The 16,095-nt window shown below is 43.8% G+C and overlaps 1 protein-coding gene across 5 annotated transcripts in view; it reads right to left on the reverse strand.

The window, feature by feature from the left end:
* SIPA1L1 (signal induced proliferation associated 1 like 1) overlaps positions 1-16,095 on the reverse strand; it is a 407,147-nt gene that overhangs the window by 189,829 nt on the left and 201,223 nt on the right. The gene's annotated exons all lie outside the window — the stretch shown is intronic.

A 16,095-nucleotide genomic window follows, 5' to 3' on the forward strand; every position in this document is an offset into this window, starting at 1 on the left:
AATGATTAAATATGGCTCTTTACAAGAAAGTCACCAACTCTGATACTCTTCTTGCAGAAGATATGCCTACCAGAAAAACTAGTTTCCTTGCCAAAAGGACCGAGAGAATATGTTGTATAGGCTCAAAAGGCTGTTTCTGTAATGCCAACAGAACTAAATTCCCAAGGATTCGGGGGTGCGCTAACAGGTGGATTAAGTCGCGTTACCCACTGTATAAAGCTTCAAACTGAAGAATGTGAAGCAAGCAGACATTGAAACAATACCAATAAGGCCGAGACCTGGCCCTTGATAGTACTTAAGACCAGTTTCATCTCTAACCCCATTTGCAGAAAGGCAAGAATTCTACCTATGACATACTTTCTAGGATGCCAACCCCTGGATTCACACCAGGAAACATATGCCTTCCAGACTATAATAAATGACTCTGGAAGCTCGCTTTCTTGCATTAATCAAAGTAGACATCACTGAGCCTGAAAGTCCATAATTATTCAGAATGTGGCATTCAATAGCCAAACCATTAAATTTAGCATTTGTAAAGTAGGATGGAACACTGGTCCCTGGATAGCAGGCCTGGATGTGGTGGTAGGTTCCATGGGGCCCCTACCACCATCTTTACTATTTCTGCATACCAAGATCTTCTGGGCCACGCTAGGGCCACAAGAACTACCGACTTCCTTTCCCGTTTGTTGTTGAACCTGGATGCAAACAGATCTACATTCAGGATGCCCCATCTTTGGCATATAGCCAGGAAGATGTCGGGATGAAGGGATCATTCCCCCGGGAACAACTGCTGGCGCCTTAAGTAGTCCGCCTGCCAGTTCTCTACCCCTGGAATAAAGATTGCCGATATGCACGGCACATGCTTTTCTGCCCAGGTTAGGATATGGTTTACCTCTCCCTGGGCTGCCTGACTTCTGGTGCCCCCTTGGTGATTGATATAAGCCTCTGCTGTGGCATTGTCAGATTGAATCCTGACAGGAGAATTCCGGAACCCGACTGTCCAGGCCTTTAGGGCTAGGTACGCTGCCGGAATCTCTAGAATGTTGATGGGCAAGGTCCTTTTAGTTCTGGACCATGTGCCTTGGACAGATGCCTCTTCCAGGACTGCTCCTCAACCTGAAAGGCTGTCATCTGTTACCACCTTCCAGATAACTGGTAAGAAGGATTTCCCCCTCTGCAGATTCTCAGATATCCTTCACCAACTGAGGCTCTGGCACACTTTTGGCAACAGACGCATCGGAAAATCTAGTTGCTTGGACCTTCTTGTCCCAAGCAGACAGGATACTGTTTTGCAGCAGTCTCAAATGAAACTGAGCATAGGGAACTGCTTCGAATGAAGCCACCATCTCTCCCAACAACCTCATACAAAGGCGAATAGAAGGACCCTTCTTTGCCCTGACCACCTGAACCAGCTCCTTTATGGTGCTGATCTTTGCTGGGGTAAAAACACCCTCTTCTGGGCTGTATCTATAACCAGACCCAAGTACTCTAATCCTCTTACTGGCTTTAAAGAAGATTTCTCTAGGTTGAGGACCCAACCTAGGTATTCCAGGTAGTTGACTGTGGTGACCATGCTTTGATCTAAGTGGACTAACAACCGGTCTATCAAGAGCAGGTCATCTAGGTAAGCTATATCGTTATAGCTTGAGTCCTTAATCTGGCCAGAAGTTTTGTAAACATCCGAGGTGCAGTAGCTAGACTGAAAGGCAAGGCTACAAACTGAAAATTATGTTTTTCTACTTCGAAACACAGCTATTTCTGGCGAGTGGGAAAAAAAAGGTACATGCAGGTATGCATCCTTGATGTTGATTGATGCCAGAAGTTCTCTTCCTTGTAGGGTGGAGACCACTGATTGGATTGAGTCGATGCTTAAAGAGCGAATTTTGAGGAACCGGTTTAGATCTTTGAGATCCAGAATGGGTCTGACATCTCCATTTGGTTTTTGCACCATGAAAAGGTTTGAATAAAATCCCAACCCCTGCTCTTCCATGGGGACCACCATGATCACTTTTTGCGACAAAAGTCGGGCTAACGCTAGAAAGAGACTTTTTCTCTGGATCTTTGGGGACATTTGACCTGAGAAAACAAGGAGATGGGAATTCTCTGAACTCTAGTTTGTAACCTAGCGCTATTGTGGAGACCACCCATCTGTTTTGAAATTCTTAGTGCCAGACCCTTGAGAACTGCAGAAGTCTTCCCCCCAACTCGAGTGAGTGGGGGGCGCCCCTTCTGTCTTGTGGGTTTCCTCCCCCAGGACTTGTTTTGTCCCTGGGATTGACCCTGATGTTTACCTCTTCAAACCTGATGGTGAAGGCCGTCGCAACTGCCTGGAGGCCGATGCCCCTGGCCCTGGAGAAAGAGCCTTAACTTTCTTAACTGGCAAAAGGGTACTTTACCCACTTGATATTTTTTGGATATATTTGTCCAAATCATCCCCAAACAGCTTTTTTCCGCGGAAAGGAAAACCAGCCAGGAGCTTTTTGCATGGCGCTTCGGCTGACCAACTTTTCAACAATAGGATTCTACGCATATGTACCAACCCAAGCATAAGGCGAGGAGTTTGAAGAATAGAATCTCTGATTGCGTCAATTGCAAAATACAAAGCCGCTGGCAGCTCGGCTAACTGCTGGGACTGCTGTTTAGGGAAAACCTTGAGCACCTGTTTCAAAATGGTCTCTCAAGGATTGACATACCCCAATTGCCGCCACTGCAGGTTGAGCCGCTGAACCTGCCAAAGAAAAAATGTTTAACAGGAATTCCAATTTTTATCAGCTGGATCCCTAAGCATTTGCGCATTGTCAACCGGATAAGTCAAACTTTTATTCACAGAGGATATAGCAGCATCAATTGCTGGTATAATCCACATCTTAGTAAATTTTTCTTCCATAGGATAAAGTGTTGAAAACTTTTTAGGAAGGAAAAAATGCTTATCTGGGTGATCCCACTCAGAATAGATAGGCTTTTCCAGCAATGAATGGACAGGAAAGGCACGCAAAGCTTGAGGAGGCTTTAGTGAACCCAAACAAGAAGTGGGCTCTTCAACCGAGTTAAGGGTAGCTTAAATGTGGAGTGAATCATTTCAGTAAGAGAATGCACCATCAACTTGTCAGCTTGTGAAGCTGAAGAAGGTCCTTCCCCACTTGATCCCTCAGAAGAGGAGTCGTCATTCTCTTTATGGTCCCCTGAGGGGGATTCATCTTCCCTCTCCCACTGTTCCTCTGTTTGAGGATCCTGGGTGGTAGAAGGGGATCTAATGCACTTTCTTCCCTCTGTGAAGATGCTATTAAAGCTGCTAACCTTTCCTCCAATCCACCCATAGCTGAGGAGAAACCCTCCTCAGTTATATAGACAGGGGCTGAAGTGTCGGAAGCAATTGCAGCCCCTGACGACCTCAATGGCTCACTCTGACCAGCCTCCCTAGATCTTTCGGGGGTGGTGGTGTTGAGAGGGAGTGTCCTTAGGGCAACTCTTGTGTCCTTTTTTTTCGTGGTATTTGTACCACCCCCTCTGGTCATAGTGCTGAGCACAAATGCAGAGGTACTACCAAAAAAATGCACCCACTGCTGAGCAATAGTCCAGCAACTGCCGCTGCTATTAAAGTAAAAGTTCCCTGGGATTGCCTGTGTCACCAACACCCACATGCCACCTGTCTGCTCTGTCTCTCCTTCAGCTGTATGCACCTGAAAAAGGTGCACTTTATAGCTTACACAGCCCGCATTGTGGACGCTGAACCACGCTGATGCCGCTAAGCCCCTCCCCCTTCCTCCGACCACCCACTGCGCCCCCCCCCTCATCTTTTTTAAAAGAGACCGTTTTTCCACGCGAGCGCGCTCCGAACTAACCGGATTGCAAGTGGAGGAGGGCTGGGGTGGAGGAGAGCTGCTGGATGGAGAACTGCTGTAATGGCAGCAGGAGCAGGGCGGCATACCGCCGTCAGAGCCATGCTCCCTCTGCCTCCGGGAGAGAAGCTGTCCAGGTGGGGGGGGGGGGACATTCAAAAGAGAAGACTCCCCTTCCCACGTCTTACCTGGGGCTTGGGCTGGAGGAAGCAGGCATGTAGCTTGTGACACAGAGCGAGACTGACAAGCATGGAATCAGGTACATAATCTTGACAGCCCCCAGTGGCGACTATAGGCATGACAACATTTACTTAGAGTAGAAAACACAGAAGAATTACAAAAATTCCTCAGGAATCTCCTTTACCTTATCCAGCTGCAGGGTTCTGTATTAAACCAGACAGACGCAATCTTCACCACTCACGGTGGGCTCCGTTAAAAAAACTTCAGGGACTGGGGCCCCTTTTTATGGGGGGGTTCTACACCCCTGGGCCTGTAAAGCACCCTGCCAGGAATATGGCTGAAAAAAAACAAATATTGGTCCCCGGGGTCCAGCTCTCTAAAAAGAAAAGCATTACAGGCAAAACCCTGTTTCTTCGACACGAGGCGCGGGTACCATTTAATTTGGCCTGGAAAAGACACTTTGAATCTGGTTGCATAGATTGCCCCAGCAAGAAATGTTCCAGTGGAGCTCAGCCTAGTACATCTTTACTCGTAGCCAACACCAAAGACACTGGTGAAAAAACTGAGGTACTCCCGGTAAGGGGAGGGGTTATATAGGGAACTGAACTTCCTGTCTATGGTGTGCTAGTGTCCATCACCTGAAGGTGCCATATAACCCATACAGTAATTACTGTGGCACTGTGGCTCTGTGTCCCATGATGTATAATAAAGAAAAGCATGATCTCTTTAATGTCAAGTGTTTGTGTCTGTATCATGAACATGGTTTCCAAAGGTGGCAATCTCAAAGATGTTCCAAAAGTGGACCAGAACTCAATACCCCATCAAAAAGTCCAGTATCTATATGTAGTATGTATTGAATAAACATTTAGCTTAGAGCAGAAAAGCAAATCTTTTGTCTCCATACCTGCCTTACTTCCAACTCAGCAGCTTTGTCCAGTTGTTCACTGTTACCAATGCACAAATAAAGTCCATGAACTGGAGTAGAGCACCAGGAGGCATTAATCAAATAAGCACCTTACAGCAGCGAAAAAGACTTGATATTTTTCACTCTATGGTGCTTAGAAGTCTATAAAACCTCCTTGTCAGCATTTTTTTTGAGAATTACAGTTTATAAACTGGTGGCATTGTACACCCCTTCAAGAAGATAGAATGCTGCATTCACATTGCCATCTCTTCAATTTCAAGCTTCATGGCACAGATGAAAATGCCTACAAAGGCAGATAAATGTAAAAACGAAAGAAAAAAAATAAATAAAGGGTAAAGTAAATTAAAATGTAGTCCTGTGATAGTTGTCCTAACAGCGGTAGCTTACAGTATCTTTCTGCAAGCACGTGCTTTACATGTGGCAGAATTTATCAGGGCCAAAAGAGGTACAATAAAAGATTTTCTTTCTACTTTTCTAGCCACCATGTGTTATCCAACCATCAATGCTACCAGAATCTTTACATTCTGCACACAAAACAGACAGTTTAAAACAAAACTGAACTAGTCTCCAACTCCCAGTGTATTAATAAACTAATTTAAAAAGGAACTTGTATATTTCAAAACAGTGCTTGCATAGGGTGACACTATGGAAGCACAGATAACAAGGTGCCATCGTCCCAAAAATGATTTACTTGAAAATGTAAATACTAAACAAGATGGACTTTAAAGGCACGTGGGTAATAGATCTAAAAAACTGTTATTAATTTTTATCTCATTTTATTAGTAAATAGATCTATTACCCGTGTGCCTTTAAAGTCCATCATGTTTAGCATTTAAATGTTCCAGTATTAATAAACTAGCTTCTTCTATTCTCAAAGCTCCGTGTCCATATGTTTAAGGCCTCATGCACACGAGACGCAGTTAAACGCGCGTTCAGATGCAGTTGGACAGTTTTTTCAACTGCCCCTGAACTCATTCAATGTTATCCTATGTGTCCATGCACACAGTCTAGTTTTTTTCCGTTTTTATGCAGTTGCGTTTAGTCTCGTTTTTCCAGAAGCAAAAAAATGCGTTCAGAAACAAATTTCCACGTTTCAGACGCAAAACGCGGCAAAACGCGGTAAAACGCGGCAAAACGCCGCTACCGCGTTTAGCCGCGTTTGCGTTTATATGCGTTTTTAAAGGTGACCTTTTTTTTTTACATTAAAAATCTCAAAAATGATTGCAAATGATGAAAAACCATTACAAAAATATTTTAAACAATTGCAATTGCAAGTGGACAATCCACAACTTGTGGCAAGTGACATGGCAGGTGGCAAGTGACGTGGCAAGTGGACAATCCACAACTTGTGGCAAGTGACATGGCAGGTGGCAAGTGATGTGGCAAGTGGACAATCCACAACTTGTGGCAAGTGACGTGGCAGGTGAAGTGGCAAGTGACGTGGAAAGTGGACAATCCACAACTTGTGGCAGGTGACGTGGCAAGTAACCTGGCAGGTGACGCGGCAAGTGACCTGGCAGGTGACGTGGCAAGTGGAAAATCAACAACTTGTGGCAGGTGACTGGCATGTGACGTGGCAAGTGGACAATCCATAACTTGTGGCAGGTGACGTGGCAAGTGACGTGGCAAGTGGACAATCCACTTGTGGCAGGGGACGTGGCAAGTGGACAATCCACTTGTGGCAGGGGATGTGGCAAGTGACGTGGTGAGTGGACAATCCACAACTTGTGTCAGGTGACGTGGCAAGTGGACAATCCACAACTTGTGGCAGGTGATGTGGCAAGTGATGTGGCAAGTGGACAATCCACTTGTGGCAGGTGACGTGGCAGGGGACGTGGCAAGGGACGTGGCAAGTGGACAATCCACAACTTGTGGCTGGTGATGTGGCAAGTGATGTGGCAAGTGGACAATCCACTTGTGGCAGGTGACGTGGCAGGGGACGTGGCAAGGTACGTGGCAAGGGACGTGGCAAGGGACGTGGCAAGTGGACAATCCACAACTTGTGGCAGGTGATGTGGCAAGTGATGTGGCAGGTGATGTGGCAGGTGATGTGACAAGTGGACAATCCACATCTTGTGGCAAGTGACGTGGCAGCTGACGTGGCAAGTGACGTGGCAAGTGGACAATCCAAAACTTGTGGCAGGTGACGTGGCAAGTGACGTGGCAGGTGACGTGGCAAGTGGACAATCCACATCTCGTGGCAAGTTATGTGGCAGGTGATGTGGCAAGTGACGTGGCAAGTGGACAATCCACAACTTGTGGCAGGTGATGTGGCAAGTGACGTGGCAGGTGATGTGGACAATCCCCAACTTGTGGCAGGTGACGTGGCAAGTGACGTGGCAAGTGGACAATCCACAACTTGTGGCAGGTGACGTGGCAGGTGACGTGGCAAGTGGACAATCCACAACTTGTGGCAGGTGACGTGGCAAGTGACGTGGCAGGTGATGTGGCAAGTGACGTGGCAAGTAGACAATCCACAACTTGTGGCAGGTGATGTGGCAAGTGACGTGGCAGGTGATGTGGCAAGTGGACAATCCACAACTTGTGGCAGGTGATGTGGCTGGTGACGTGGCAAGTGGACAATCCACAGCTTGTGGCAGGTGGCATGGCAGATGACGTGGAAAGTGGACAATCCACATCTCGTGGCAAGTGACGTGGCAGGTGATGTGGCAAGTGACGTGGCAAGTGGACAATCCACAACTTGTGGCAGGTGATGTGGCAAGTGGACAATCCCCAACTTGTGGCAAGTGACGTGGCAAGTGGACAATCCAAAACTTGTGGCAGGTGACGTGGCAGGTGATGTGGCAAGTGACGTGGCAAGTAGACAATCCACAACTTGTGGCAGGTGATGTGGCAAGTGACGTGGCAGGTGATGTGGCAAGTCACGTGGCAAGTGGACAATCCACAACTTGTGGCAGGTGATGTGGCTGGTGACATGGCAAGTGGACAATCCACAACTTGTGGCAGGTGGCATGGCAGGTGACATGGAAAGTGGACAATCCACATCTTGTGGCAAGTGACGTGGCAGGTGGCAAGTGACGTGGCAAGTGGACAATCCACAACTTGTGGTAAGTGACATGGCAGGTGGCAAGTGATGTGGCAAGTGGACAATCCACAACTTGTGGCAAGTGACGTGGCAAGTGGACAATCCAAAACTTGTGGCAGGTGACGTGGCAAGTGACGTGGCAGGTGATGTGGCAAGTCACGTGGCAAGTGGACAATCCACAACTTGTGGCAGGTGACGTGGCAGGTGATGTGGCAAGTGACGTGGCAAGTAGACAATCCACAACTTGTGGCAGGTGATGTGGCAAGTGACGTGGCAGGTGATGTGGCAAGTCACGTGGCAAGTGGACAATCCACAACTTGTGGCAGGTGATGTGGCTGGTGACATGGCAAGTGGACAATCCACAGCTTGTGGCAGGTGGCATGGCAGATGACGTGGAAAGTGGACAATCCACATCTCGTGGCAAGTGACGTGGCAGGTGATGTGGCAAATGACGTGGCAAGTGGACAATCCACAACTTGTGGCAGGTGATGTGGCAAGTGGACAATCCCCAACTTGTGGCAAGTGACGTGGAAAGTGACGTGGCAAGTGGACAATCCAAAACTTGTGGCAGGTGACGTGGCAAGTGACGTGGCAGGTGATGTGGCAAGTCACGTGGCAAGTGGACAATCCACAACTTGTGGCAGGTGACGTGGCAGTTGGACAATCCACAACTTGTGGCAGATGACATGGCAAGTGACGTGGCAGGTGATGTGGCAAGTCACGTGGCAAGTGGACAATCCACAACTTGTGGCAGGTGCCGTGGCAAGTGACACGCTAAATACAAGTACACTGCAGCTCTCACAGCTGCTGCTACTCACTCTGGTCTCACAAAATTGCTGAAATAGTTAATTTTTGAGCTGGGGAGGGTCTATGATGTTAGCTTAACTAAACGCTTCTAGACGCAAACGCGGTAAAACGCGGTAAAACGCCGCTAAATCGCGGTAAAAATCGCGGCTAAACGCCGGTTTCAACATGTGTCCAGCAGCGTTTGCATCTGCATCTCGTGTGCATGAAGCCTAACCAAACAGCAAATTGAACTTTAAAACCTGCCAACAATAATTAAAGAAAGTGTAACAAAACACATGAATTTATTTGATCTATTATTTATTATTTAATGACTTGTATTACAGCTGTTATTTTTTGTAATGAACAAAGGCTTGCAGGATTGGCAGTTAATTATTCTTTAACAAATGTAGAATACGTTTTTTTTCTTTTGAATCCCTGTGACCGTGCCAATTAGTTCTGGGTGGCCACCGGAAAACTAAGAAAACTTCCTGCAGTGATGTTTGAAGAATATGTCAAGCGGCTTAGTGCTTGCTCCGCCCACCGATTGCACACGGTGGTGTGGAGCAAGTGAATAAAGGACACATGGCCCGCATTATAGCCATTACATTATTACCACTGACAGGTAAAGTGAACAACATTGATTATCTCATTACAATGGCATCTGGAAGTTGTAGGGATCTATTAGGCAGCAAGTAAACATGTTGTCCCTGAAGTAGTTGTGTTGAAAGCAGGAAAAAACAAGCATTGCAGTTTGTTGCATAAAGCGTTTGTGCAGCCACAGACCGGTGAGGTGCCTATGCGGACCCAAGTCCACAGCCAAAAGCGCCTACAATGGGCAAGTGATCATTAGAACGGGACCATGGAGCAAGGAAAGAGGGTCGCCTCGTCTGAGTAATCACATTTTCTTTTAGATCATGTGGATGGCTGGGGGCTGAAAACATCATTGTGGACTATGGGAATCCTTATGAGTCTTTGTGGGTAGTCCTCCCTCTCTCCCTCCCAATTTGGTAGGACTCAGCGATTTATATACATTTTTGTAAATTAGGAAACATTACGTAGTGTATATTTTTTATTCTTGAAATTTATACATGATTAGATTATACTAATGTACATTCCATCGAGGAATCTCTGGTGCTCCTTTGTGCTTCCTCATTTAAGCGCTGTGGGAGTTTCACCGACAACCTATGGCCTTATTTTCTTAAATCATGGCTGATAATATTTCCTATTCTGGTAGCTTGTAATGCAAGTTTGTTTATAGATTACTACTGTACAAGCTCTGCGTATATACTGGACACTCTGTATGAGAGTGTTTTTTGCGACATATGTACTCATATCAACTAACCATCAATCTGCCCTGAAGATGATTAACTTGAAATCGAAAAGCGTTGGGATCCAAATGTACGATGTGTATTGCTGAGTGTATTGTTAGGTGGATATGATATAATGGGGAGTATTTGCTCATTTTGGCCATTTATATGATTAGCCTTGGTGTTTTATGGAAGATTTTTTTTTTTTATGGAATTCTGAATAAAATGTATTTGTTTTATCACTAATAGTTGTTTTTATGTGGTACCTTAAAAAAATCTCAATCTGTACTTTTCTTTGTTCTAAATGTAACTATCAGGGATGTGGCACACTGGCATATAACAGAATCTATTTTGATTTGATATTTTGGTACTAAAAAACAGGCAAATTACTTATTGAAAAGAACAGCTAATTGTTTTTAAGAAATAGATCATTTGTAGACTGCGATGTCTGCAGTGTATGTAGACAGACATCTACAGCTAGAGGGCCATATTTTAAGACAACTTCCTTTTTCAATTACAAATCCCATTTTGTACAAGAATGTACCCTGCAGACATGTAAACCCACACCTTACTTTGTCATATTCTGAGTACATATTGACAGCTCACCTCCTATACTACTTTGAAACTAAAGACTTCTAGAAAAGACAATACTAGTTACTGGTCACAGGTCTCCAGCTTAGAGAAATCCATTAATGCGGCTAACTAGCTAGTACTGGCCTCTACACCCCAAAGTGACTTACAACAGGGGCCTCATCCATCTGTTGTATGCCTGATGTACTAAGAAGGCTTTAGAAATATAAGTTATTATAAAACATTATATTTGCATTTCACAATGTCAAATTTTGCCAGAAGATAATTAAATCTACAAAGGTCAATTAACATCACAGTGCCACTAGTAAATGCGAACATTTACTATTAAGCATTACCACGTCCTCTTAACATCCAGCGATGATTGTTTTAATGTGTGTAATTGAAACTAACCTTGTTTAAAAGTGCCTTGCATGTTGCCCAAATTACCAACATGTGTCCCACATGTAGTCAACTGGATCCCAAGTTCTGGTTGTATGCAGGATCTTCAAGTGACGATAGAATGACAAACTTTCCTAGCTCTAACCCTGACTTCCATTATTCAACAAGAAAATGTGAAAGTGGGCAGGAAAGTTTCCAGTATTTGAAAATTTAAAGACAGGGATAGGAAATGAAACAATGGTCTATCAACATTAAAGTAGTTATAAAATCAGAAGGTGCATTAAGATAAAAGACCATTCTGTGAGCAACAGCCCACCTCTAAAACTTACCTGAGCCCCTTCTCGATCCAGCGATGTTGCACGAGAGTTTTGGCTGTCCGGGACTTGTCTGCTCATTGGCTGAGACAACAGCGGGCGCCACTGGCTCCTGCTGCTGTCAAAGTCAGTGAGCCAATGAGGAGAGAGAGAGAGGGGGGGGGCCTGGGAAGAGTTGTGGCTCCATGTTTGAATGAATGCCCGCAGCTGGACTAGGGTGCCCCTGTAGCAAGCTGCTTGCTGTGGGGGCAATTAGCAGGAGAGAGGGGCCAGGAACACCGGCGAGGGACCCGAGAAGAGGAGGATCTGGGCTGTTCTGTGCAAAACCACTGCTCAAAACAGGTAATTATAACATGTTTGTTATTTTTAAAGTAAAAAAAAAAAAAAAACAAGACTTCAGTATCACTTTAAGAGTAGTGAGGCACTGTGTACACCATGGGTTTAGGTTCCAAAGAGGTTCTTAGGGACAAAAGTATTAATTTGACAGCTCACACTGGTACTTGAAGGCCCCACTGGGTAACTGAAAAAAAAAAATAGCATTTTTTCTTCACCATCCAGTATAAACACAGAATAAGGCATTTTTATGCTCTACCAAGTACTACTATGGGCTGTAGTACATTTTTTTACTGCACTGTAATTCATCAGGGGAATCTAAGGGCCGGTTCACACTGCGAGCCGCGGCGAGGCGTCTCCGACTTCCTCGCCGCGACTTGCAGGGGGGGTCAGGGGCGACTTGCAGAGGACTTCTGCATAGAAGTCAATGCAAGTCGCCCCCGAAGTCGCCCCGAAGTAGTACAGGAACCTTTTTTCTGAGTCGGAGCGACTCGAGTCGCTCCTCTCAGAACGGTTCCATTGTACTCAATGGGGACGACTTGCGGGAGCGAGGCGAGGCGAGCCGTGTCGCCTCGCCTCGCGCCGCAGTGTGAACCGGCCCTAAGGAGGCTATTTATTACAGACATAAATAAATATTTGTGAACATCCCAACATTAAAAATTCGAGCCAATAAATTCCTGCAGAATCAGAGAAATTTGAGCCATGAGTGGCACTAACGGCACCACCTGGCCCGATTTGATAATCGACTACGCAGGGTGGAAAATTGTCAGTTGAACAGTGACATTTTAACATCTCTTGCATGATTACTTACATGGTTTCATAAGCCAAGTTGTGAAGAAGAATGTGGCAAGCCTACATTTCAAAAGAATGGACAAGCATTTCATTACCCCTTATTCCTGGCAAGTGATTATCATCTCTTCTATGAACAGCAAAGCACAATAACTGTGCATTACTCCATAGCAAGGAAAACAGCAAGTATGTATAAATAACAAAAACACAGCAGCCTCACATGCATAAAAAAAAAAAAAAAAAAAAAAAAAAAAAAAATTGATATATATATATATATATATATATATATATATATATATATATATATATATATACACACATACATATATATACACACACACACACATACATATACACACAAGGTTTTTGAAACCGTATTAAAAAAAATAACTAATCATTTGGATTGAGTTGCTTATATTCATATCCTATGTTCTTTTAAAAGGGAAAACTAAATGTTCGAGTTCTGCTTTTTTGTCCCTCCAGGGCGCCTTCAAGGCAGCACTATATAATTAAAAGCTTTTGATGGAGAGTGAATTAATGATTTCCTTTTAACAATCTTCAGATGGAGATATCCTATAACAAAACTGTTCATTCCACAAACTATAACCACCCCACGCTCACCAATCAATAAGTAGGAATTCTAAATTACCTAAATTTTACCAGTGCATTTCTCAAAAAGACATGGCTGTGTACGAGAACGATAGTGTGACCAGCCCAAAAGCTCAGGCACTGCTGTAAAAAAGCCCATGCGTGTGAGAACACTAGCAACTTTGATGCCGTGGAGTCAGCGTCCTACCAATAGGACACGATGAGGCAGAGCTATCTAGAAGAGTTTTTTTGGCCAAGTGCAAATAGCCTACAGGTATGGCGAATATAATTCAACATTTTTAAAAGCTGCACAGCTTTACTTTACCAACAGGGGTCCTTGGGCAATTTTCTAAATAAATTGTTTTCTAAAAAGCCCTTTAAGGCTATATGCAAAACAGGGCAGTACATTTAACATAAAACGAGGCAATTAAAAAAAAACAACATATGTATACTGTATGTATGTATATATTATATATAAACACACACACACACAGTATCTCACAAAAGTGAGTACAACCCTCACATTTTTGTAAATACTTTATTATATCTTTTCATGTGACAACACTGAAGAAATTTCACTTTGCTACAATGTAAAGTAGTGAGTGTACAACTTTTATAACAGTGTAAATTTACTGTCCCATCAAAATAACAACACACAGCCATTAATGTCTAAACTGCTGGCAACAAAAGTTAGTATACCACTAAGTGAAAATGTCCAAATTGGGCCCAATTAGCCATTTTCCCTCCCCGGTGTCAAGTGACTCATTAGTGTTACAAGGTCTCAGGTGTGAATGGGGAGCAGGTGTGTTTAAATTTGGTGTTATCGCGCTCACTCTCTTATACTGGTCACTGGACGTGGAAATGTCCAAATTGGGTCCAAAGTGTCAATATTTTGTATGGCATGGAGTTCAACAGAGCTTCACAGGTTGTCACTGGAGTTCTCTTCCACTCTCTTCCATGACGACATCACGGAACTGGTGGATGTTAGGGGATACCGTCTGAGGATGCCCCCACAGATGCTCAATAGGGTTTGGGTCTGGAGACATGCTTGGCCTGTCCATCACCCTTACCCTCAGCTTAAAGACAGTGGTTGTCTTAGAGGTGTGTCTGGGGTCATAATGTTGGAATACTGCCCCTGTGGCCCAGTCTCCGAAGGGAGGCAATCATGTGCTGCTTTAGTATGTCACAGTACATGTTAGCATTCATGGTTCCCTCAATGAACTGTAGCTCCCCAGTGCCAGAAGCACTCATGAAGCCCCAGACCATGACATTCCCACCAACATGCTAGACTGTAGCCAAGACACACTTGTCTTTGTACTCCTCACCTGGTTGCCACAACACACGCTTGACACCATCTGAACCAAATATGTTTATCTTGGTCTCATCACACCACAGGATGTGGTTCCAGTAATCCATGTCCTTAGTCTCCTTGTCTTTAGCAAACTGTTTGCGGGCTTTCTTGTGCATCATCTTTAGAAGAGGCTTCCTTCTGGGACGACAGCCATGCAGACCAATTTGATGCAGTGTGAGGCGTATAGTCTGAGCACTGACAGGCTGACCCCCCCCCACCCCTTCAACCTCTGCAGCAATGCTGGCAGCAGTCATACGTCTATTTTCCAAAGACACCCTTTGGATATGACGCTAATCACATGCACTCAACTTCTTTGATCAACCATGACAAGGCCGGTTCTGAGTGGAACCTGTCCTGTTAAACCGCTGTATGGTCTTTGACACCGTACTGCAGCTCAGTTTCAGGGTCTTGGCAATATTATTATAGTGTAGGCCATCTTTATGTAGAGCAACAATTCTTTTTTTCAGATCCTCAGAGTTCTTTGTCATGAGGTGCCATGTTGAACTTCCAGTGACCAGTATGAGTGTGTGAGAGTGATAACACCAAATTTAAACATACCTGCTCCTCATTCACACCTGAGACCACATAACACCGGGGAGGGAAAATGGCTAATTGGGCCCAATTTGGGGTGTACCTTACTTTTGTTGGCAGCAGTTTAGACATTAATGGCCATGTGTTGAGTTATTTTGAGGGGACAGCAAAGTTACACTGTTATACAAGCTGTACACTCACTACTTTTCATTGTAGCAAAGTGTAAGTTCTTCAATGTTGTCACATGAAAAGTTAAAAATAAAATATTTATAGAAATGTGAGGGGTGTACTCACTTTTGTGAGATACTGTATATATATATATATATATATATATATATATATATATATATATATATATATATATATATATATATATATATATATATATATATATACACACACATACATACATATCCCAATGCCATCCACATTAATTTCGAATACATAAAATTATAAAAAAAACACTGCCATATATTAAAAGAAAATTTTCCCCAAATTTCATTACCCTCCATTTTCATCATATTGGAAAGGCAGAACCATACACAGCAGATGACAAAGAAATCCAAATGTAACCTTTTTGGGACCTAAAAACCATGGATCTTATCCATGCTTAAGTTGTATAAAATGTAATTCGATGATAAAGGGAACGTTTTTGACACATCCACATAGAGGCAATAAAATTGAAATAAAAGGACATCATACACGCCAGTCTTCTTATGTGATATATGTTATAAAATGTCCATGTGGCCATTTATATGTGGGGGAAACACCATAAAAAGTAAAAGATAGAATTGAATTGCCAGACAATTATTCTGTAAGGGATAAAATTACCATTGGCAAGACATGAGACATTATGTTGAGATGGGACATACAGTATCGCAAGTGAAATATTTTGTGAAATATTTGGTCAATGCTGCAGTACCCCTATACAAACGGGGGGGATTGTGAATTAAATTTAAAAAAGTTGGAAGTACAATGGATAAATGGATTGGATACTTTACAACCTTGGGTTTCAACTCAGATTTTGACTTGCATTTATTTCTATGGATCATTAAAATTAGGTTTATTAAATGTATTAATTCCACATGTAATAAATTACAAGTGCAGCAATCACTGGATTTTTTCTTTATATATGGC

This window comes from Lithobates pipiens, unplaced genomic scaffold, assembly GCF_037356315.1.
Source record: "Lithobates pipiens isolate NorthernLeopardFrog02 unplaced genomic scaffold, aLitPip1_a1.2 Scaffold_30, whole genome shotgun sequence".
In the NCBI taxonomy this organism is placed as follows: domain Eukaryota; kingdom Metazoa; phylum Chordata; class Amphibia; order Anura; family Ranidae; genus Lithobates; species Lithobates pipiens.